A 24,411-nucleotide genomic window follows, 5' to 3' on the forward strand; every position below is an offset into this window, starting at 1 on the left:
ATGTATTTGTAAAAATGGCTCTTGTATGGTTAAAGCCTGGATCTCAGTTACTCTTCTGAGAGAGGTGATTGCGACAAGGAAAGCTACTTTCCATGTAAGGAATTGTAATTCGCATTTGTGTAAAGGTTCAAATGGGGGACCCATGAGTCTAGTAAGAACAATGTTTAGGTTCCACACTGGAGAGGGTGGCAGTCTGGGTGGAATTATCCTTTAAAGGCCTTCCATAAAAGCTTTGATAGCGGGTACTCTAAACAAATGTCGTCTGTTTTGTAGGTAGGCGGCAAGGACAGCCAGATGTAATCTTATAAATGAATATGCCAGGTTGCATCTTTGTAGATGTAGCAAATAATGTTTTGAATTGAAGCATTTAATGGGTCAATTTTGTTGTTATTGCAGTAAATGACAAATCCTTTCCACTTAGCCAGATCGCTATATTCAGTTGTGCTGGATCTGGGTGCCTCATGTCTTCATGGTTCTGCGTGAGCAGCTTTGGGGAGAGCCGTCATTTTTTATGTGGAACTACTGAGAGTTCGAGTAGTGTTGTGAACCATGGTTGCCGTGCCCATGTGGGAGCAACCAGGATCATCTTGAGAGATTGTTGTTTGAGCTTGCCTACTACTAGCGGAATGAGTGGGAGTGGCGAAAAAGCGTTCGCAAATCTGCCTGACCAGTTCATCCATATCGCATTGTCCTTGGACAACGGGTGTGGGAACCTAGCGGCGAAGGTTGGGCATTTTGTGTTTGCATGTGTGGTGAACAGATCTATGTCTGGTTGGCCCCACATTTGGAAAAAGAGTTGAAGAACTTTCGGATGAAGTTCCCATTCGTGTATCTGTTGAGTTTGACGACTTAACAGATCCGCAATCTGATTGTTCACTCCTGGCAGATGTTCCGCCAGAAGATATAGGTTTTGTGGAATGGCCCATCTCCATATGCTTTGCGTGAGGTGAGACAACTGCAAAGAGTGTGTTCCTCCTTGTTTCTGTATGTAATACATGGCTGTCATATTGTCGGTGCGGACTAGGACAGTCTTGTTGAGAAGATGTGCTTGGAATGACTTGAACGCTAGAAAGATTGCCAGTAATTCTAGGTGATTGATGTGGAGCACTTTTTGTTGGGTGGTCCACCTGCCCTGAATTGTGTGGTTTAGGAGATGGGCTCCCCAGCCGGTGAGTGATGCATCTGCTGTTCGCACTATCTGTGGAACTGGCTCTAGGAACGGCCGCCCTCTGGAAAGATTGTGTGTGTTCCACCACTGCAGAGAGCGATAGGTGCGGCTGTCCACCAACACCAGATCTGTAAGTTGACCTTGAGCCTGGTTACACTTGACGTGCTAAGCATTCTTGTAAAGGGCACATCTGAAGTCTTGCGTGAGGTACAATGAAAATGCAAGAGGCCATCATCCCTATGAGCTGCATAAACACTTGCGCTGGAAGAGAGTGTTGGGGTTGAAACTTGCTGATGAGAGTTTGCATACTGGCTATCCTGGCTGGATTGGGGTATGCTAGGGCTTTGGAAGTGTCTATTGTGGCTCCTAGATACTGATGTAGGTAGGAGGGCTGAAGGTGTGACTTGGTATAGTTCACTGTAAACCCCAAGTTGTGTAGCAGTTGAATGGTCGGATAAGTATGGTGAACACACTGGTTGTGTGACTTGGCTTTTATCAGCCAGTCGTCCAGATATGGAAATACATGGATTTGCTGCCTTTGCAAGTGCGCCGCTACTACTGCAAGGCACTTTGTGAATACCCTGGGTGCTGTGGTCACCCCGAATGGGAGAACTTTGAATTGATAGTGTTGGCCGTCCACTGTGCACCTTAGATATTTCCTGTGAGCAGGGTGTATGGGAATATGGAATTAGGCGTCCTTGAGATCTAGTGTGGCAAGGAAGTCGCCTTGTTGGAGCAGTGGAAGGACCTATTGAAGAGTGATCACGTGAAAATGATCTGACTGTATGTAGAGATTGAGAGGTCTGAGGTCCAATATTAGCCGTAGAGTAACGTCCTTTTTGGGGATTAAGACATACAGGGAGTATACTCCTGTCCCTTGATGCTGTATGGGGACTGGTTCTATGGCATGCTTTTGAAGCAGTGAGAGAACTTCCTGTTTGAGGAGTATCAGATGTTCCGTGGACAACGGACGCTGCTTGGGTGGTATGTTGGGGGGATTTGCATTAAGTTCCAGGCAGTAACCATAATTTGCCTTACCCACTTGTCTGTAGTGATGGATTTCCAGACAGGTAGGAACTGTGAGAGTCTCCCTGCGACCGGAGTGGAATGGTCTGGAGGGAAGTCACTGTTTATTAGTGGGAGAGGCGCGAGCGTTGTTACCTCGGCCTCTACCCTTGTTTTTATTTCCTCTTTACCCAACTCTAAAATATCCCTTATTGGGGGATGTTTGTGTAGTGTTTTTATAGGAGGAAGCAACAGTGTCTGTACTGATGTTTTTGGATGCTCCTCTATAGGAGTGTTAAAAGGAACCCCGTGGGGATGGAGACTGTAATGCTCCCATGGATTTAGCAGTCTGTATCCTTTTTCATTTTTTCTAAAGCTGTATCTACAGCTGGACCGAAAAGTTGTTCGTGATTGAACGGCTGATTGAGGATAGTGGTTTGTAACTCCTGTTTGAAACCAGAAATGCGCAGCCAGGCATGTCTTCTTAGTAACACACTAGTGTTGATGGATCTAGATGCGGTATCTGCTGCATCAAGGGCACATTTAATTGATGCATTTGTTATTAATTTGCCTTCTTGAATCAAAGCATTGGCTTTGTTTTTGTATTGATCAGACAAATACTGCATTAGGGATTCAAGCTCGTCGTAATGAGCCCTATCGTACCTGGCAAGTAATGCCTGCGCATTGGCTATCCTCCAGTGATTAGCTGCCTGGGCAGCAACTCGCTTGCCCGAAGCGTCTAATAATTTAGACTCCTTGTCTGGAGGTGGAGCATTACCGGAGGTCTGAGAGTTGGCACGCTTTCTAGCGTTGGTCACTACTAGAGAATTTAAAGGAAGTTGACCTTTGATGTAGGTGGGATCATTTGGGGCGGGTTTATATTTGTGATCAATTCTAGGATTCAGAATTCTAGCCCTTACAGGGTCTTTGAATATCTCTGGGGCATGCTTAATAACACCTTTTAACATGGGTAACGTTTGTACTGTCTTTTGTGACTGTGCGACCATGTCTAGTAGGAAGTCTTCCTCTGTGGGGTCTGAATGCATTTGAACACCATGGTACTGGGCAGCCCTATCGATGAGCGGACTAAAGCCAATAGTGTCATCTGGGGGAGATGGCTTTGTTGGGTATGCTTCGGGATCAGGAAGGTCTGGAGGATCTACTGGGTCATCATAGGCATCCCATGTGTCCTGTGGCACATCTGTGTCATCATCGGGGTCAGTGAAAGGGTCATTATTCCCTCCCCCACCCCCTAAATCATCCCATGGTGGTGGTGAGTATGGAGGAAGTATGGGAGACTTTGGAGGAGAGAAAGGCTTAGTAGGAAGAACAGGAGAAGAGGGCCTTAAAGGTGAAGTGGCACAGTCTCTTTTCTTTACAGGCACATCAGGGATGTGTGGGGTGTCCAATTTCCTCTTCTTGTGTGGAACTTTGACAACATGGCCTGTCTCGGGGTCCACTTGGAGAGTTTTCTGTTTCGGATCGATGGGATCCGGACAAAAAAGTTCTTCCTCTTCGGTAACCGCTTTCGGTGCCGATTTTTTCGGTTCCGACCCAGATTTCTGCTCTGGAGCCTTTGAAGGGGTTTTTGGATCCTTCGGCTTTTGGTAGTCGAGTCGGAAATCTTCTTCAGTTCCGAATGTTTTGGTTTCGTATCCGAGGCCTTTTGTTCCTTCAGTGCCGAGGTGTTCGGTGCCAATGGCTTTTTGGGAATTGCGGGAGTAGGATGAGCTCCCGGCTTTGGTGCAGACAGTGTCTGGGGGGCACTGATATGTGGCTTGCTCGGTCCCGAGCTGCCGGAAAGCTTTTCTTTTGTCTTAGGAGCCAATCCCGAGGGCGAGGCTTCTGAAACTTTGTTTCGGTCGCGACTGGGGCCTGCAGGCAAAGTCTTGACCAGTGCCGCCTTTTTCTCGGGTATGGTGGGGGCAGGGGCACTTGTACTCACTCGTTGACCTAGAGTTATGTGGTCGTCGGAGTAGTCTGCCTCAGAAACGATGTCCAGATGCTCCAAATCCTCTGCCTCAGGAACATCGGGGCCTTCATCGAAGATGTCTTCTGGCAACGGTGCAGCCTGTTGCGCCATAACGCGTCATCGGACCCGGTGATCACGGATAGTCTTCTTGGAGCGGAAGGAGGCCCAGGCTTGGCAGTTTTTCTCCTCATGCTCGGGCAAGAGACAGAGGTTGCAGACCTTGTGTTCGTCGCTGTGTGGAAATTTAGCTCCACACTGGGGGCATTTTTTGAATGGAGTCCTTTCCATTAGCTGTAGGCCCAAATGGCGCCGATGGGCCCAGCGGCCTGCGCCAACGACCGGAATCGAGTATTTGAGAAGAGCGTTGAAAAGCACGCCGATCGAAAACAGTATTGTCGAGTTTGATATGCTTTGCGCGTCGAAAAGGTTTGGATAACACGGTACCGTACCAGAGCGCTGAAGTTACATCTGAACCCGATGGCGGAAAAAAACAATCTGAGGATGGAGTCGATGCCCATGCGCACTATCGGACAAGGGAGGAGTCACCTATCTCGTGACTACAAAAGACTTCTTCCAGGACAACAAGGTGCAAGCATCCCAGCCCAACACCAGATGGCGATCTATGCACAGAGTGGGAATTCTGCTGCTCCAACCTATCTTTTTCTTCTGACTGATTCTTCTTCCCCTAGATAACTCATCCTTTGAATGAGTCCCAAAGCCCTGCCCACAGAGATGGGAAATGAGCAGAGCCAAGTAGCCATTCAGCATAGATCTTGGGAAGTATCCATCACTAAGGTCCTCAGCAACTAGGCTACAATGCATAACAAAGGTATACAACGATGACTAAGTGGCCACCTGCACAGGTAAGCCATCGACATGCCGCTGGTGAAAGGAGACGTTGCCATCGCCAAACAAGATATTTTCTTTCCCAAGGCGTAGCAGAACCTCATACTAACCGTGACTAAATGTGAAATAATACTCTTGTTTATCGCTTTGACTTTATTAGCCTCAGTAAAACTCATGAAAAGCTGATCACCCACAAGTCGCTCTGATCTTGTTCAATCAATGTAGAAGGAGACCGCTATCTAGGGTACAGCTTGTGTGCAACCTCTCCTCTTCATTGGGAGAATGAGAATGGGGAAAGAAAAAGGGTAGAGTAAGAAATGGACTAAAGTGAAAGGCAAGACTCCACTTTGGCAGAAAGGACGGTTAGGTACACCGGACCAGCTTATATGACTAGTAAACTGTGGCTGGGCTGTCAAGGACTGCAACTCTTCAAACCTGTGGATCATAGTAATCACCTACAGAAAGATAGACTTGAAGGTCAAGAGAGGAACAGAACAACTGTGCACTGGGTCAAGGTTTAAAAGATGATGTGAAAAGCAAGGGCCTGTTTAAGGGTGTGTGAAGAACAAAGGACTTGGTAGTGATGAAGCAGGGTTTTTGCAAAATAAAACCTGCTCAGATCAAACTTCTCATTGTGTGGAGTATTAACAAAAGAGGACATGGAATTGCTCAAATGCGTGCTGGAAAGTGCTTTTCTTGTAGGCTGCAAACGTGAATGATTAATGGGGTAATAACAGACAAAAGAAAATAATGATTGAAGCCATGAGTTTAAAAAGATATTTTCTCTTTGCACTGTCTAAACTGTGTACATAAAGGGTAGAGAAATACAAAGCATTAATAATGGAGTTTTGTTGTGTTATGATATTTACATGTGTATTTTTTTTCCTAGAGAAAAAACCAAGTTTTACTGTTCTGCAGAGAAGGTCTCAAAAGTCTATTTAGGTTTAATTCACTTTCAAAAAAGTAGGCTGCAAAGAAATGTATTTTGTCAATCGGGAATTCCTGAACATGACCATGGTTGTGTGGAGGAAGTAATGAATGTTATTAATGGAATGTGTTTGCTGACCGGAGAAAATGTTCTTGTGGACAATCGTGCTGAAGGAAGTAGCAACAATTTTGCTAAGCGTTATGTGCAAGCTGCGGAAGAGATTGTTGGAGTTTCCTCTGCTGAAGGACGATGACGAAAGTTTCCTAAAGACAAAGGAACTGTTGAAAGTCAGGTGCACTGGAAGTGGAGTGATTAGACACCCCCTGCTCTGGTCCAATCAGAATTCTGGATTTTTGTGTTTTGATTCATGGGGTCTGGATCTTTAGTGAATACGGGTATAATTATTAGTGTTAGAATTTTAAGAGAGGGCTCGAGATTTAGACTTTACGAGAGGAGAGTGCTGTGTTGCTGATTTTCTTAGTTAACTGGCTGGCTGTTCTTCTGCTGATCCGGACTCTTTAGCTTTGCTCCTCATATCTTTGTGAGGGTGCCCTGCTGACTCTTCCGGCCGGAGAGTGGCTTTCCAGACTAATTAGCATTCTGTGCTGTAATTATTTTAGGTTTGTATGATAATTCAAATTTGCATTTATCTTATTTGCAAATGCTATTTTGTCTCTCTATCTATCCACTCACGCCTTGTTTGAGATGTATTATGCATTTCTGCTTAATGATTCTCCTGGGTGGTGATCTATGATTCAAGCTGTATTTGCACTTGCTTAGCATTCATAATTACTTTAAAATTAGATAAAAGCATATTGATAAGTAATCGGAGACTGTCTTTATTAATGTACATTTGATCTTAGTGTTTGAATTACTTTCTTGATTAGGTCTTCGTAAGTTAGGATTCTGTCTATCTTTGCTAATCATTATCAACTCTCAAAGGTCCATCGAGAAGAGAGGACCTTAGTATATGGTAAATAAAGGTATCCTGTCCGGTAATGATCGTTAAAAATATACGCAGCGGAAGGGACTAGTGAGGTTGAAATTATTTCCTGATGGTAAAATCTGGCAAAGCCCCTTTCCGATGCATCAGTAGCGAACATACACAATAAACCTTGTTTAAAATGGGGAAGCAGGGAATAATGGAAGGAAAGTTTGTGAGGAAGGTACAAATAAGCAGACAGCCAAGCCAAGTATCCATTCACGATAGAAAACCTCCAAACCCTCTTGACCCATCGAACACAAGAAGTGCAGAAAGTCCGAGAAGAGCCTACCAAAGGTTTTAAGCAAGCGACAGACTCCTAGAGTGTCAAGCTTAAACAGATTTGGTAGCCATTTTATTGGGCATCTATGATGCCATCTGCTGCCTCAGGTGGTGTATGGAAGCCTTTCTTTGGCACCATCAAATTTCCACACATGCAGATGAAGACTTTGGGGGATTGGGGTGGAGAAACTGGCAATCCAGCTGTGAAAGCAGATACACTCCGACTGGAAGAGGGAAAACATTGTTTCAAGATATTGGTGTATCAAATCCTCCACATCCGTTAGAATTAGCTGTGAACCATTCTCTTGCACTTTCTGCAGAGATTAGTGGAATCGGAGATAATGCGTAAAGGAGGTCTTGTAACCAGATTAACTAGAAGTGGTTCTCCTGAGAACCACAAAGTGGGAAGTGAGCGGTGAACAATAACGGCCAGTCAGTCAGTCAAAAATCTTTATTCGGCTGTATGCCAGCCATAAAAGGAAGCATCATAAAAACATTTCATGAAGATAAAATACGAACAATTAATGATAAGTCCATAGCGATTACAAATAACCCGATGTCAATCTCTTGCAGCGATTTGATCACAGACAGAGATCTATGATGCCAAGACATAACATTTCAATCAGCTTAATACCAAACACAGAGATGACATCTGTATACAAAGTCCCTGTAAGTGTTGATTTCAATTTCCAAAGTTAAACAGTGTCATATTTCCACATAAAAGTGTCTTAAGTCCTAGGCATGATAATATAATCAGTATACAAGGTAATCATTTCCCAACAATATGCCGTTGCCGAACAGCCGTGGAAATATACTTATTAGTCATTAAGCAAATTAATTCATCATTTAAAGCAGATGATGTAATGCAGCCCGACATATTCGAATATTTAAAAATCGTAAAAGTGGTTTTAAAAAGGAACATCTTGATTTAGTATAAAGTTTACAAAAAAACATAAAATGCAAATTACTCTGAACTGACTTAATCACACGGACACAGATCCAAGTTAGCATCGCAGTGCACATCACGTGGGTATGAGACCAGTAAGTGCCCATCCTGAACCTTATCACGTAAAACTTTTTAGCATGACTGAAATAAAAGGAGAGGTAGGGCGCAATACCTGGGGAGCAAACTAACAAAGAATGGTCCTTTTTTTCCCCTCTCATGGTTGTCTCTAACCAGATACAAGTGAGTTAAAAATTCTCTTTTCAGCCTGGCTCTCGATATTTTGGCTATGTTTCCGGGACTTTTAAGACAGTCTGACAATCCCAATTTCTCAAGCTGGTCATTAATAAAAGTGATCAAAGGGACTTTTTTTTTTAAACAATCCAAATTTAAACAATCTAAAATGAGAGCACGATTCAAGACTGCTGCTTCTTTTGCCCAGATGTTGTACCATAGCAATAAAGAAGCAGGTTGCATGCGAAAGGACAGCGGGGTCACACCAAGTTCACTATGGCAAATGGTGGCAGCGAGGCTTTTAGGGACTGTCAAAAGTCGTTTCATGAATGTGTTCTCTGCTCTCTGTAGGCCCTTGATATTACAAGAGCCCCAAACTCCAGCACCATACAGAGTAACAGCACATGTACGGGCTTTATAGATATCAATGATTGCTTTAACGGGCCTAGAGCCTAACTTTTTGGTGAATCTAAAGATAGCCTCCACATTTTGATTGAAGTCCCTAGTCTTAGCCTCAACTAGATGACACCAAGACCTTTTTTGATCAAACAAAATCCCTAAATAGGAGAAGGTCAGCACATAAGACAATTTTTCAATATATGTAACATGTCTTTATAATCTTGGGAGATTTGGCCACCACCATGATGTGCGATTTCGCTACATTGGTTTTTAGACCAAGATCATTCATGAAGTTATTAAAACTAGTTAAAAGCCTCTGCAGCCCCACCCCTGTTCTGGACATCAATACGCAGTCGTCCGCGTGTAACAGTGCTGGCAGTGACCTACGTCCTACCAGCGGGGCATCCACGTTCCCTTTTTTGATTTGGCTGTCATTTATGTATAAACAGAATAAAAAAGGGAGCAAGGACGCAGCCCTGACGTACCCCGCGATCCATCTTTATTGGGGCAGTAAGTTCACCATCTCCTCCATATCGAACTCTCCCCGTCACTTCCTGATGCATGGCTGCCAGAAAATGCACAATGGGCGGGTCAATGCACAATAACGGCATATCCTGTTCAGAGTCATGGCAAAGAAGTTCATACAAGGAAGACCCAGCTGGGTGAAAATCATGCCAGTCACTTTAGGGGGTGGATATACTATCTGTGATTAATTACAGACATGCAAATCAAGACATCTGCCTTCACACTGAGCGTGCCCTCCAAGTGAGCTACCACCAGGGAACCACAGCTGAATAAGCAGGTTGAATGTGCATCCTAGATGGTTCAAAACCCGTTTGGGTGAATTCCCATGCTCACCAGCCAGTCATTCAAGTACTGAAATACATGGACTTCTGATCTTCGGAGGGATTCGGCCACCACTGCTGGCACCTCCGTAAAGACTCAGAACAGTTAAAAGATCAACTGGTAGTTCTTGGACCCCACCATGAAACTGAGATGACACCTAAAAGCAGGGTGGGTTAGCAAATGAAATAAGGGTCCTGGAGACCTAGTGGAATTATCAAAACCTGCGTGTTCTTGGCCAGGAGAATCGGACAGCATTTTGAAATGCTCCTAATGGACAGAGCTTCAAGTCCAGAACAAGCCTGAGGCACTTATCCATTTTGGGGAGCAAAAAAGTACATGGCATAAAATCCCTCACTTCTCTCACCCAAGGGTAAAACTTCTACGTATTTTTTGCAGCAACGCCAAGATGTCTGCCTCAAAGATCGAGCTGTGAGCTGATGTCCACTTCCAGATGGACAGCAATATTTGAGGAGTGGATAAAAAAGGGGAGAAAATATCCCTTGTGGATCAACTTGAGCACCTAATAATCCATGGTGGTGGACTTCCACCGATTCAGAAAATGGGAGACCATCCATCCAAATGGAAACTGATCATGAGGAAGGGTACATCAAAGCGGCTTGGGGCGGGGGGCGGGGGAACGGGGAGAACTAGTGGAAGAATGTGGTGAATGAAGTGGGTGATGCTGGTGTCCTTTAGATATACCTCTCCTGCAAAAGGGGAAGAAAAATTGCTGCGGTGTTTGAATCGGCTGGGAGGGTTGCTACAGCAGTGAACAATGGTTCATAGAATAGCTGCAAAAGCAACAGTACTAGTAATGTAGTGTTTTACAAAGGACACCAGTGCGAGCCCTATAGCACAGCTATTCCTAAAGCACTTCAAGCAGGAGTCTTGCTTTCCCGCTGAAAGGTCTCTCTTTATCAAATGGCATCTCCATTAGGGCAGCCTGAAAATCTTCAGAAAATACAGTAGAGTGCATCCAGGAATGTCGGTGGAGGGTGACCGATGCAGCCATGGCGCACATAATGGTGTCAGCCAAGTCCAGGTTACATTTCAGAAGATATGTGAAAGCATCAAAGTTGTCTCTAACCAATCCTGAAAACAAGACCTTGCTTATGATCTTGGAGGTAAGTGTAGGTTGTTTTGTCACTGCCCACATGGCATGGACATACCCTCTCAGGAGGCAACCAGCATTGAAGACAAGTGTAGGAAGCTGGCTCTTGATACAACATATCAAATGAGATAGAATATACTAAAGAGTCCAATGGTTCCCTTCTGAGGGGACAGAGATTTGCTCTAGCAATCCCAAGTTGCTCTTTTAGGGGGTTAGTGTGGTCGAGCAGCCTTAGGCTTATCCGAGAGGAGGGTTAGACATCTGCAAATGCACACAATAGTCAATAAATGGTGCACATGACCCAATAAGGAGAGCCACACCAATTTATAAAAAATAACACATCTTTACATATATAGTTATGCACCCGAACCAATTTGTTCATTGCAAGTACGTTTTGCAATAGAAATAGTTTTATATTCATAAAGTCGCCACTTTACGATGCTATCCTATGGGGGAAGAACAAGTACGGCATTCAGGTACAGTACAGCGACTTATGGGACCCATCTCCAGGAGTTAAGGTAAGTGATGAGCAAGGTCCAAGGGAGCACCAGTAGAACACCACCAGCGGCACTAGGGCGGCCAGTTGCAGTGGTGCAAATAGCGTTGAGATCCCAATGTTACTCTATATTGATCGGTCTTAGCAAAAAGAGGCTGCAGGCTTTGACTGGGAGGTCAGTTGGGCTGAACCAACAGGAGGGCTCAGGCCACACAATGCTCGGGATGTAGGGACACCTTTGGCACCATTCTTCACAGCCCAGGGGTGATGGGTGCACAGGTGTCTTTAGGCATTGGGTTTTCCTTACGAGGAGCAGTTGCAGTAGAGAAGGGTCTGCGTACAGTGGCTGTAGGTGACGTTGGGGAGTCCACGAGAGGCAAAACCACAGTGGACTGTCTCTGGAGGGCTGGGGTACCACGCTGACACCGTTGGCCCACTTTAACTCAGGCTTTGAGCGATGGGTGCAGTGGTGATGTTGGGTTTTTGCGGTTTTGAAGTCCTCTCAGATTTCTTTGGGGTGCCTGCAGAATGCAGGGGAACCAGTCTGCTACTCCGCGGGAGTTCTTGGTTCCTGGGTGAAGCACTGGCAGGTCTCCCGGACTTTGGGGACTCAGCAGCTGCAGGACAAGTCGTCTTTTGGCGCAATTGTCAAAGTCAGCTGGCAGGCTGGCAGGGTTGGAGCCAAGTGAATTACTGGGCCTTCTGTTCTTGCTCTTTGCGACTCTTCCCTTCCGTCGTCTTCTTTCAGGTTGACAGGATCTGCTTTTCTGGTGCCAGGGTCTCCCCTGAATACTGAATGTAGGGGTATTAGGAGTAATGTAAGGTAGTAGCCAATGGGCTACTGATCCTAGAGATTACTACACCCCCTATATGACCACTTTCTTTGGGAAGTGACCATAACACAGTTCCAGAATGCCTAAGTTTGCCAGCACAAAGATGGGTAACTGATAAATCGTGTCTACCTCCGATTCGGTCAGCTTAGGGGTGGTACTAGCATGAGGGTGTGCACGCCTATTAAAGTAGCTAATTTTCCCACCTGTCTAGGTGCCAAAGGGTTCTGGACAAAAGGGGTCGGCTTCCTCTCCTGTGAGGGAAGCCAGACTTGCATTTCAAAGGCAGTAGCTTCTATGAAGCGCCTCTGCCTTGGAATGCTAATCAGCATGTCATCCTGTGGGAGGGGGTGTTATCCCGCTCTTCCCAAGCAAGCTTTGTTTCTGACTTCCTGAGAGCAAAGGCTCTCACCCTTTGTGGTCGGACACTCGTCTCTGGAGGCAGGCTGGCAGAAGCCAGTCAGCCAACACACCAGGGGCTGGTAGGTTTCAGAATGCATCTCTAAGGTGCCCCCTGGGTGTATGTATCAATACATCCACCACTGGAATCAGTGTGGGTTTAATACAACATGTTTCGCATGAAGCATCCCTATTTTCAGTGAAGCCATCACGTAGCTGGGGAACTCTTTTTTACCAGTGTCCAGCACATGTTTCACAATGGCTTCCCTGTTCACTTGCACTGCAGCAGTGGACCAGGACAGGGGCATATCTGCTCATGCAGGCATGCCCTTCCATGTAATATAAAGCACCCTGCCTTAGGGCTGTAAGGCCTGCTGTAGGGGTGACTTACAAATACTACATGCGCTGTTAGGGGACATGGCGCACAGGGATGTTTGTCATATCGTGTTTTCACTTTGGTCTGAACCAAAACATGCAGCCTGCAAGGACAGTCTTGCATGTGTTTGGTGAGGGATCCCTTAGGGTGGCACAATTCGTGCTGCAGCCCTGAGAGACTCTCGTTTAGTACCTCATGCCCTAGGTACCAGGGGCACCATTGAGTAGGGACTTACAGAGAGTGCTAAAGGTATTGCCAATTGGGGGAAACAATTGTACAGTTTTGGGGAAGATCTGGCCCTGGGGACCTGGTTAGCAGGAACTGCGTGCACACAGTCGAAATCACATCAAATACCAGGTGAAAAGTAGGGGTGACCATGTCAAAAAGGGACACCAAACTAAAAGTAGGGCAGGACTGTCTGAAATGAGATCTACCTGCCCTGTGTAATAAAGGAATTTGGATTCATACTCCAGCAATGCTCTGGGGATAGCAATGGGATTCAGTTTTGCTGGAAATGTTCACAACCTCAAGCTTTCATCAGAAGGATGGTCGACAAGAATTTTGGTTTGAAAGGTAACAGTTTATGACTCCAAACAATCTTCAGATAAACTGCCAGGCCCACAAAGGGTGTTCCCAAGACTAACAGCACAAGTTCCATGTATAGCTTTGATAAAAGGGAAAGGTTGTTCCAAGGCTGCCAAAGACAGCAGCAGGATATCAGTGTGTAAGAATGTTGGCTATGGTTTCACTGTAAGTAGGGGCATTTCAAGTGCCTCTACTGGCTTATGCACCATGGGCGTAAATTAACACATTTCTTCTCAAGGAAGCCCTAAAGAGAAGTAATATACCCCTGCTGGAATGCATCAAAATCAGTGGCATTCTGAAGGTCATTGTATAACCAAGCATCAGAATGCGAAGGAGGGCGGAGGCCATCAGCCTCCAAATCAATTTCCTCTATGTGAATTAAACCAACGTGGGCATGTCAAGCACATATGAATCAGAGCTGGAGTTCTTCCATACATGCAAACCTCTGGGCTCTGAGTAGAGGGTCCACAAGTGGCTGGTCCTCAACGGAAGTGTTTTTCCTTTTCCCAAGCCACTCAAAAGATTACACCTTATTTGAAGGTCTGAGACGGTGCTTAACACAGCACTGAGATAGGATTGGTAGGCACAGCAAAACAGGAACAAACACCAACGTGCCATATGGTGCTATATGGAGACCGATCTGGCCATGACTTGGGAGGGAAAAGCCATGATTAGAGTTGCCTGGCGCCCTTAGACAGCTATTGCTACAGAAAAACTTTTATGATCCAGTTTGGTGCCTTGGAATACTCATAAGGTAAAGAATATGCAAGAAGAAGTAGCAATTAGAAATAGTACTGCTTTTAAAATAAGAATATCAATAACAACAACGTAAAAGCCACGAGGGAGGAGCCAGTGTAACATGGAAAACTCAAAGAAATACACGGCTACTTGTTTTTTGTTTCTAGCAGAAGCAGTTTCATATCTTCGCATCCTCTGAAAAGATTAACCTAGGAAGGTGGGCATGAGAACTAACTCAAATAAACATGTTCTTTACAATGGTTTGTCACACTTGGGTTTCACTTCTGGGACACACATCTTTTTTAATGTCTGGGGAAAGCAAAAGACACCCTTTCCATGCCTTTTATCTATTCTGCCTCCAGATATCTTAACAAGCATTGAAAATGCACTAGGTTTCGCCTTTGATTAAGTTAAAGCCATTTGCTTTGCTAATGGTATTGTATAGCAAAGCAAATGGCTTTAACTTAATGAAAGGCGAGACCTATTGCATTTTTAGTGATTGTTCATTTTTAGTAAGAAGTGTCGGTTTTGAGAAGGCTGCTGTAAACATTGTAATGTTTGGGGCACGAGGTGACGTTCAGATGTGTAGCTAATTTACTCCACTGCCAGATGACAAAATAAAATTGTGTTAATGCACCCCACCTGGAGCCATCCCCGGACCTCCCACAGTGCACCTAAATCACCCATAGCTTAGCTGCCTTACGCGGATGATGGTTTTGTTGATGTGTGCCAGCAGAGAACCACGGGTGAAGGGAGGGCAAGGAAGGGGGCTGAAGGGGTGTTAAAAACATCGCACAAAGTATGATAATAAAGCACTAAAACCACATTAAACAAGTAAATCAGACAAACGAACGGACAAGGACAAGGCTGGAGCAAGATGAGAAGCAAGGACAAAGGCTGGAGCAAGATGAGAAGGGCGCCGCTGTTGGCAAAACCATAATGCACTCAGCTCCATGAGCCCTTCAGAAAATTGGCGCCCTGGGCCCAGCTCACCCATGCTAAAGGCTGGTCTTGCTCCCCAACCCACCCCCATTCCTCACACTTTAAAACAACCTCACCAGTTTCTCCAATGTCCTGCGCCCCTCTTATCAATCATGAAACCCCCTACTTTAAACTCCACCCCATCGCACGCTTCCTGCACCATGCATAACCTCCCACCCTATGCCTCCCAACTCCAAGGTCCCCTGCCTACACCCTGACAGTCTAATTTCCTCATTATAAACCTCACCTTGTATTGGCAGGATGGATAACTCAGGAGGATGAAAGATCAACGCAGAAACATGGAGTGGACTGAAGGTCTAAAATGTGAATCTTGGCATGGGTAACTCAACCTTTCATCTTTCTGGGGTTGTTGAATAGCGAAATCATAACGCCATTATTTACAGTTTGACATGAAGCGCTTTGGAGCTAGGTTTTGCTATAAAAATTATAAACAAGCATTTTGGCCTTACTGTTCAAGGGTCAGATATAAAATGTGGCACCAAAAGTCCCAAAACTGGAAGCTAGTGCAACTCTAATCATGTACCAGTTTATAACCAATGAAAAAATACCAGGCTTCCTTCTATCACCTTCACTATGATTGGGGCGAGGGTGAAACAGTGTTTCTGGTAGCCCACCAAAGCACATCAAAAAGCTCCTATCAAACGTCTTATTCCGACTGGCTGAAAGAGTGGCCAATCAAATGGCTGTCCATTCAGCAATGTCCTTGACCAACCTTTCAATCAGAGTAGGGCCATGCTTTCTGACTGGCCGATAAACGCCAATTACAGCAGTCCTTACATGCCGAGCCAGCAAAGACAGAGAATTAAAAGCAATCAAGCTGTCTTTGCTTAAACTCGGCCTTTGCTCTAAGACTAATTAGGCGCTGTTGTACCATATGCCTAGGAATTTGCAACTGCCACAAGATGAGTTATATGCTAGATGTTTATATATGCTTTGATCCACAGGCCAAACGTTTGAATTAGCTGGCGAGGTTATCCGTAGCCTGCCATCCATAGCAAGCAGAGTGTAATCATCTGGGCAACACCAGAAGCACCTGTCATTCACAGCGCTTAGAAACTGCAGCAGTGTGGGATCAAACGTTATATAAAAGATAATATATAATGAGATTGGAAAGAAGTCAATTTTTAACATCCAATAGTAAGATATGTTTCCATGTAAATGGCTATTCATTATACTATGTGACTTGTTACATTTCATCTTTTTATACCAAGTCATATTTGCCTGCTCTCTCTGCAAAGTGCTTTGAGACCCTCTCATGTGCTGTTAGCGCTATATAAAAACCTCAAAGTAAATAAATATATTTGTGTCTAAGTGGGGGGCTCAGAGGCAACCCACGATGAAATGAGAAAATATACCGGCCTTCCCTTTTCAATAGAAAAATGTTGATTTGCTTCTTGCTAAGAAATAGAGAAGTGTCAAACCTGAAAGTATGAAAGGAAGCAAAACCACTCACTGTCATCCATTTAAACAAGCATTTGCAATGCAATAGGTCTCGCAGTTACACGAGTTAAAGCTATTGGCATTGTAAATGACAATGCCAATAGGCATTGTTAATTGCAATGTCAATAGCTCAAACTCGCGTAAATGCGAGACCTAATGCATTGCAAATGCTTGTCTAGGCAATGAAGCCTGTAGGCCCTTCTCCCGCTGAATCATCCATCGGGAACCCAGACAGGCCTCCGGAAGGTGCCCTTGGTGTATGCTTGCAGGCACTGCAAACATCTCCTCCATGAAGAGGCTAGAGTCAGAATTAAATACATGTAGAAGAATTTAGTCAAGCAGAAACCTCGCCGTTACCGTGACATTTCGCGCCTAGGGCTTGCAGACGGACACCATTTCACACTGCAGAACGGTCTGCAAATATCACAGCATTGTTATAAGGCGGCTCGTGAACGCCAGCAGTTCCATAGGAAGCGCACGGATCTGTGCATGCGTGTTGCTTATGAAGTGGGGGGGCATGCTTGGCTGTATTTTCTAGAACCACAGTGAGCGGGGATGGTTTTTCTAGGCAATGAAGCCTGTAGGCCCTTCTCCCGCCGAATCATCCATCGGGAACCCAGACAGGCCTCCGGAAGGTGCCCTTGGTGTATGCTTGCATTTTTTGGTGCTCTGTATAAGAACGCACATGAGTAAGGCGGTGGGAGCCGTTTGGACAACACTGCAGTTAAGCAAATCGTAAAAACACAGTCCGGAGTGGCTCTGCTTAGGTGACAAGATTGTTTTTCGTCCGCGCAATCACGGAGGTGGTAATAAGCCCACGGCCCGGCTGTTGAGGACAAAAGGTAAAATCATGAAAAGGGAACGAGAGAGAAACAGGTGGGAGTGACAGAAGAGTCACAGAGGCGAATATGAGGCTAAGTAGAAGAAACGTCTGAGAGTGGAAAACGCGAGGGGTTAAAGTTGAGAAATAAAGACGGGGAGCGAGAAGTACACTTAAGTGAAAGCAAATGGTGTGCACTTTCGCGTCCGCTTTGATGTCCTCAGTGCCCGCGAGGCTCACTGAGGACATCAAAGCGGACACGAAAGTGAGCACGCAGGCTGCCAAATGGTGCGCGCGCCCGGCGCACATGCACTGCATTTGGAGGCCTGAAAGCACTCGTTTGCACTTCCAGATCCCCCATTTCCAAAAGCTCTCGCGAGAGCAGCGCTAAAGCGCTGGCTCAGGTGAGACCTAATAATTAAGTAGACTGGAGCCACCTTCTTCCTTTTCTGAGAAATGTTTTAAAAAAAAAAAAAAATTTAAAAAAACAAGGACCAAATTGTAGCATGTTGCAAAATATCTCAAGCACTCGCAGAGCATAGGCGAGCCGGCTGCTGGCATCGCTTCCACTGGCGCTGCTCAATGGGCACTCAAATGGCCTTCCGCTCTGGCCATCAGCGGGAAAAGCATGGACAGGGAGAGGCTTGAAGGGAAATGCAACCCTAGAATATGTATTTGTATTGTAATTGCATATTATATATATATATATATATATATATATATATATATATATATATATATATATATATATATCCCAAATATAGCTTCAAGCGCCCTTCCACCGAAGGTGTTAAAGCAAAGGAACGGCACACCAGGAGAATGTACAAAGTTTTATTGTACACAAAAAGCAAGACTACGCGTTTCGGCATTAAGCCTTTTTCGAGTGAAGTAGGATTGCCAAATTCCCCTAGAAATAGGCACCATTGTTTTCAAAATAAAGGCACATTAGGGGTTACTTACAGCAGACCCCATAATTGGCAAGCATGTTGGCCAAAGTCCCAAAATAACATACAGGAGAGCTAAATCTCTCAGAGATTCTCTGGTTCATAGCTATCCTCAGGAAACAGTGGGCCTCAATTGGCTAAATCCCCCGAATGGATTCACCACGTGTGGATCATGTAAGGCGTGCAAAAATGGGGTGAATCGTAAAAAGTACAAAACAATAACTGGGGTAACAAAGAAAATCACGAAAATTATCAATTGTAACAGTGATTATACCATCTATGCTCTGGAATGCCCGTGTGGGTATTACTATATTGGTAGCACTAAGTTACCACTGAAAACACGTATTTTTCAGCATCTACGGGCACCTGAAGCTATACTTGGGACATAATTCGGTTGCTGTAACCGTTGAATCGGCACCAACATCGTAGTACTGGTGAGCCGCTAAACACAGCAGTCTGGGACATATATATATATATTTATCTATAGCGCTTACTATCCCTTTCGAGGTGTCGAAACACCTTTTTGGCGAGTAGCACGCTACTCCGGAACCCATAAAGGATTAGTGGTGAAACAGTATAGTGAAATATGAAAGTAATTTGAGTGGTGAATATGTTAGTCAGTTATTTGGATTGAGAAGGATAGCGGAGGGATAAAAGAGGGAAAAAAAGTCTGCATTTTGTAGCGCTTGCTACCCCTGATGAGGCGTTTAAGTGCTTTTTTGGCGAGTGGCACTCTACTCCAGAACCCATAAAGGATTAGTGAAGAATTAATATAGTGAAATATGAAAGTTTTGAGTGGTGTGTGCGCTAGGAAAGACATAGTGCACGAGTTTTGTTGATTTTTCTATTTTTTTCTTGCAAAACCTTTGGGACGTGATGCTCCCTTTCAACAATAAGGATAAAATTAATTTAAAAAATAAAAAAATAAAAAGCGCTTCAGGCGAAATAGTGTTTTGTCAGCTGGTGTACTCCCGATACACTAAAAGGGTAATTTTCTCAAGTTATTTTTACCAATTGGTCGCCACAAAACATGTGACCCTCAGTCAAAACTCACCCTGCTGAAGTGCCAACCAGCACCCAGGTCTGTGTAGGGTATGTACTTTTTTAGAAGGTATGTTTCCAATCCATGTGTCTCATCCCGGTGTAAAATTCACAAAAATGTGGCGAAAAGGTGATTTTCTGCTCGGCTCTCTGTCTTCCTGCTTCCTGTGTGTATTTTCTTCTGCACTGGTGTGTGTCTGCTTGTCCATGTGAATATATATACCAGTATATTGCTATGCAAACACTGCATTTATTATTTCACAAAGGAAGCACTGGTTGTCGGTCCTATCCAACTTAGCTGCATTCAGTTTATAGGTCACGGTTAAGTTCAGAAGCCCTCACTCTGCATGTTGAAAATACATTTCTGCAGCAAAAACCTGGAAGGGGGCCATCTGGTGAATGATGTCACAATGGGTGTCATAACCCAACCAGACCTCACCGAACAGAGACATTCCTGAGTGCTTATTGTCGATGATGTAAATTTAGGTAAGAAGTCAAGAATCTTACTTTTCACGGGATGGCCCGCATTGACACACTGAGCTACTTTATGGATAACCGCATTTTATGAATCGCTCAGTCGTTCTGTGAATATAGCGGGTTTGGGGGCTGCAGGTATAATATGTGCAGTTCAAGCAATTGACTCTCATTCGCACCCCAGGATATATTTGTTCAGGCTGATCTCGCAGAGGATCCTGGGACATGTAGTGAGCGAGGAACACGTGCGAAACAATGTGGTGGAAGGCAGGGGGGGGGGGCATTGGGTATTCTTGTACTGGGTACACAGATTTAGAGGAACCAATGACTTGCTGCTCACAATGCAGAGCATTATTTTGGGGGACGAGCTCAAAGGATGAGATGAATTTCTAGCATCTCGCGTGTGCAAAATGGTACCTCCCCTAGGATGACGCTAATCCCCAGGCAGAAGTAGGCGAGCCCCAGCAGATGTCTGCTTTGCTGGACTGGTGAGATGCGATGATGGGCAGGGACTGTCTTGGCAGCTCGAGAGCAGAGCAGCTGATTGGCCAATAAACGAGCACCTAGTGTTTGTGCAGCACCTTTCCCGAGACTATTGTATATTGTGACAATCCTAGCGTTTTCACCCCTTGTGCTACTGCACCAGCTCACATAACTATACCATTGTGAGGTAGCGTAGAAAGGATGCTCTGGGCACTAGTGAAAGCAGGGGAAATAGCCCATTCCATTGTTATTGGGGTAGCAAAATAGAGCAATTATCGTAGTTTAATGGGCACCCGCGGCACTACACCTGCTAGACACGCCCCTGAAGGACTCGTGGTAGCTACGCCCAGCTCTGCTGTCCCTGGGGCTGTAGATCCCAAAATGCAGTTGCACTGGTTTCTCACTGTCTTTAGAGTGCACGTGCACGCTCGGGATGTCCACCCTGTTACTTCACAATCCATGTCTCAGTGAATCTACCTCTGAGTGACCCAGTGTCGGAGCCTGCCCAGGGATTCACAAGGCTCTGCAGCCCGGCGGGCCCTGGGCCGAACCGGACAACGAGAGGCAGCTTCACTTTTATATCCTGCCCCTTCTTTTATCGCGCGTACCCCGCCTAACCCCCTTCACAGGTTGCTTCTTCCCCCACCCCGTCCCTCCATTCATCACGCTACCCCTGCCTATCCCTTTTCTTATCCGGCCACTCATCTCATCGCGCGACCACTGCCCCTCCCTCCACCGCCTGGCGCTGCCTCGTCCCCTGACTGTACCATACAAGCGCCCTTGGGTCATCCCTCCCCTGGACGCTGTGCACATCTTTGTATGGTAGCAGCCCACGTGCACTTCCTGTCAGAGGCCTCTGGTGCCTCCTTCCTGTTACCAAGCAGTACAAGGCCCATCGCCCGTCGGTCAGTCGCTTCACCTTTGTGTGTGACGGGTAACAACGGGGCAGTGTTTATAAAGGGCAGGAAAGTCACCTGAATAGCTTGTGATCCGGATGCCAGCATAGCCCCTCCCCATACCTGCTGCTCCCAGGAGCTCTTTTAATCTCACCCACCCACTTGCTTCACAATATACAGACATCCACCAGTATCAATTCCGATTCCAGATTAAAATAAAAGCATGCCTGTTTATTTTTTAAAGACTCAGTGCTACATACAGTTTCTACCGCCCTAATGTGGTCGTGTCAGCTAAAGCATTTCAATAACAAGCATTGGCATAGCCAATAGGTCTCGCCTTTGGGACTTTATAAGTGTTTAGCCATGCAACAGTTGCATAACTAAATACTTATAAGGTCCCAAAGGCGAGACCTATTGGCTATGCCAAACGGCCGTGCGGCCACGAAAGTGATCCCGATCAAACATCAAAGCGGCCCTGCGGCCACGAAAGTGAGGCGCTTGCGCCCCCGTGCATATGCACTGTAGCTCTAGGCTGGCCTGGTAGAACTTTTTAGAGCCCTCTCAATAAGTCTCGCCAGACCAGCGCATGCGCTGGGTCAGGCGAGACCTAAAAACAAGCACGGTCCGCTTTCACTTTCGTCGGGAGCATGGGGATCTCTTGTCTTTATGGGGCCATGTGTTTTGAACACATGGCCCCATAAAGATAAGAAACCTTTTGCGACGCATGGAAAGCAGACAAGCCCGTCCAAGTGGGCCAAAAGTACACAACATAAAAAGCTCTTTTCCAATGGCTGGCCACCGTTTAGCATAAACGGTGACGCCAGCCAATGGGAAAGAGGGGCGGGGCTTGAAGCCCTTCACTAAAAGTCCTTAGAAACATTAAATCTCGCCGAGGGAGCTGCACATGTGCGCAGCTACGCTAGCCGAGACCTAAAAAGTAAATCAGCTGCTGTGTCACTCAAGGTATTAGAAACAACTCTTCCGTAAAGTGGTCAGTTTGATTTGAAATTAGAAAATTGCACACGTTTGTGTTGCACAATCCCAATGCACAAAAAGGTGTTCTGAATAAAGTCCTTAGCTCAGTAATAATTTAATTTCCATTTCATGTCCAAAGCATACAGGGCTTGGTCTGCTGGCTTGGAAGAATTTGGAATATTGAAAGAATGGATTGGAACACAATGCATTTAAAGAGTGCAACATTTACCCAGCGGCCATTTTGCTGCTTGGAAACCATAGATATTACAGATCCCTAGTGAAGCAAAGAAAACATTTGAGAGAACAAAAAGTTCTTCAATACCTTGCTAAAGCAAAGGTTGGGGCAGTGGAACTAAACGCTAGGGTCTTTTCAAACATAAGGCATACAGCTTTAAATTGTAGTCTTTGTCTTACAGGTAAGAAGGGAAATCTGGAGTACCTGTGTAACACAATCAGTCTTTTATAATCAGCAGGTTACTCTCACAGCCATATGTTGAATCTGTTGCAAATGAGTCAAAGAGGATGTGACCAGGCCGAAAGAAAGAGGTTGCTGTAGGTTACTCTAGCTAAGATGAAGGCCAAGAGGACATGAGGTTACAGATGCAGGGCAGAAAGGGAAGAGCTTTCTTAGTCACTTTTACTTGAAATAAAGACGAACAGGTGACTGCTTTGATCGGAGATCAAGACCCTAAGTGATATGACTTTAGTGGCTAACTTTAGACCACTGCCTGAAGAAATATGCCAATGGTAGTCTTGCCATCTTCGAGGCACTGAGCTTATGAAAATGGCAGACAACCAACACTGCATTTATGAACGGCAAAATGTCAGAATAGCCATGGGGCGAAGGGGTAGGCCAATCAAGACGTACCACGATCTGAGTATCATCAGTGTAAGAGATCACCATGCACCCTAATAATCTAATGCAGGGGTCTCCAGCAAGTAGCTCGGGAGCTACTGGTAGCTCGCCAGTACCTTCAAAGTAGCTCTCAGAAGAGAAGTCAAACCCAGTATCTAATTCAGAAATTAGGTGCCTATTAAAGAAGGCAGCACTGCTCATCTCAACACCCTTAGAGTGACGGCCAGCCAAACCTTGGGCAGTAACGCATACTAACACTGTATTTAGTCTGTATCTGATCTCAATATAACTAAGCCACAAGGAGATTGGTCATGTTGTAGTCCCTGCTTTATCAGTCACAACATGTGTGTGAACAGTGGAAAAGAAGTACAGCAGTAGTACCCTGAACAGTAATCAGTGATGACCCACCAAATGTGGGACTGCCGGAGTCAGAGTGAAAATGTGTCAGTTGGGTGCATGATCAGCAAAAGACCTGAGGAGAAAAGGGCTTGACCCAGACCATAGAAAATTAAGAGACTTATCAGCATTTATGTGCATCCATATTAAACGCTATTGCTTCCTGAAAGCTACCCCTGGTGTCAAGGACCACCAAATGTGTATGCTAGCCCCCATCAGAAGGGTGTTATCTCTGACATAATTGGGCCGGTTCCTGGCATAATAGTGGCAATGGCATAAAAATGGCCATCCTTTACTATTTTGGGTATTTTTGGTCTAGTTGTGGTATAGTATCAGCCATCATTGACATACTAGGAGCATGACTGGCCTACATTTACCTATTCCTGGCATAATATTTGTCATGACTGATATACAGTCTCTGGGTTTTCTCTGGAAAATTGAGTTTGTTTGCCCACAGTGGAAAGTGGTATTTGATACAAAAATGTGCATTTTCAGAAACAAATGAATGATAATTCAAGCTGAGCTGTGGAGACCTACTGCTGTACTTATGTCCTTTGTGCAGTAGGTCATGTCAAGATTTGGTTGTTACTTCATGAGTCAGATGGCAGCATTTTATATTAATGAACGATTTCACAGCATTTCTGCTGGTAACCGCACCTGGAATACTTGGGTTATAACTACTGATAATCCTGTTTACGGTGGTCATAGTGTACTGTAGTCACTATTTAAGTTATAAAATTTGCTAGTAGCTCAGGAAGACTTTCCTAGAGCAGAAGTAGCTCTCACTACAGAAAAGGTTGGAGACCCCTGATCTAATGAGTGAGAGCATGGGTGATTAATGATGCTAAATACACTGTAAGAGAATGAGGAACCTTGAGGTACACCACAGATTACACCTTTTAAGGGGGAACAATATGCAGGAAGTGTCACAGATTGTGGCCTCC

General features: G+C 45.2%; 1 protein-coding gene and 1 pseudogene across 8 annotated transcripts in view; both read right to left on the reverse strand.

Moving 5' to 3' along the window:
* The window catches only part of OSBPL2 (oxysterol binding protein like 2), a 391,960-nt gene that overhangs the window by 9,034 nt on the left and 358,515 nt on the right, over window positions 1-24,411 (reverse strand). The gene's annotated exons all lie outside the window — the stretch shown is intronic.
* LOC146812661 (uncharacterized) lies at window positions 2,469-9,322 on the reverse strand (annotated as a pseudogene).

This window comes from Triturus cristatus, chromosome 7 (genome assembly GCF_964204655.1).
Source record: "Triturus cristatus chromosome 7, aTriCri1.1, whole genome shotgun sequence".
Classification (NCBI taxonomy): domain Eukaryota; kingdom Metazoa; phylum Chordata; class Amphibia; order Caudata; family Salamandridae; genus Triturus; species Triturus cristatus.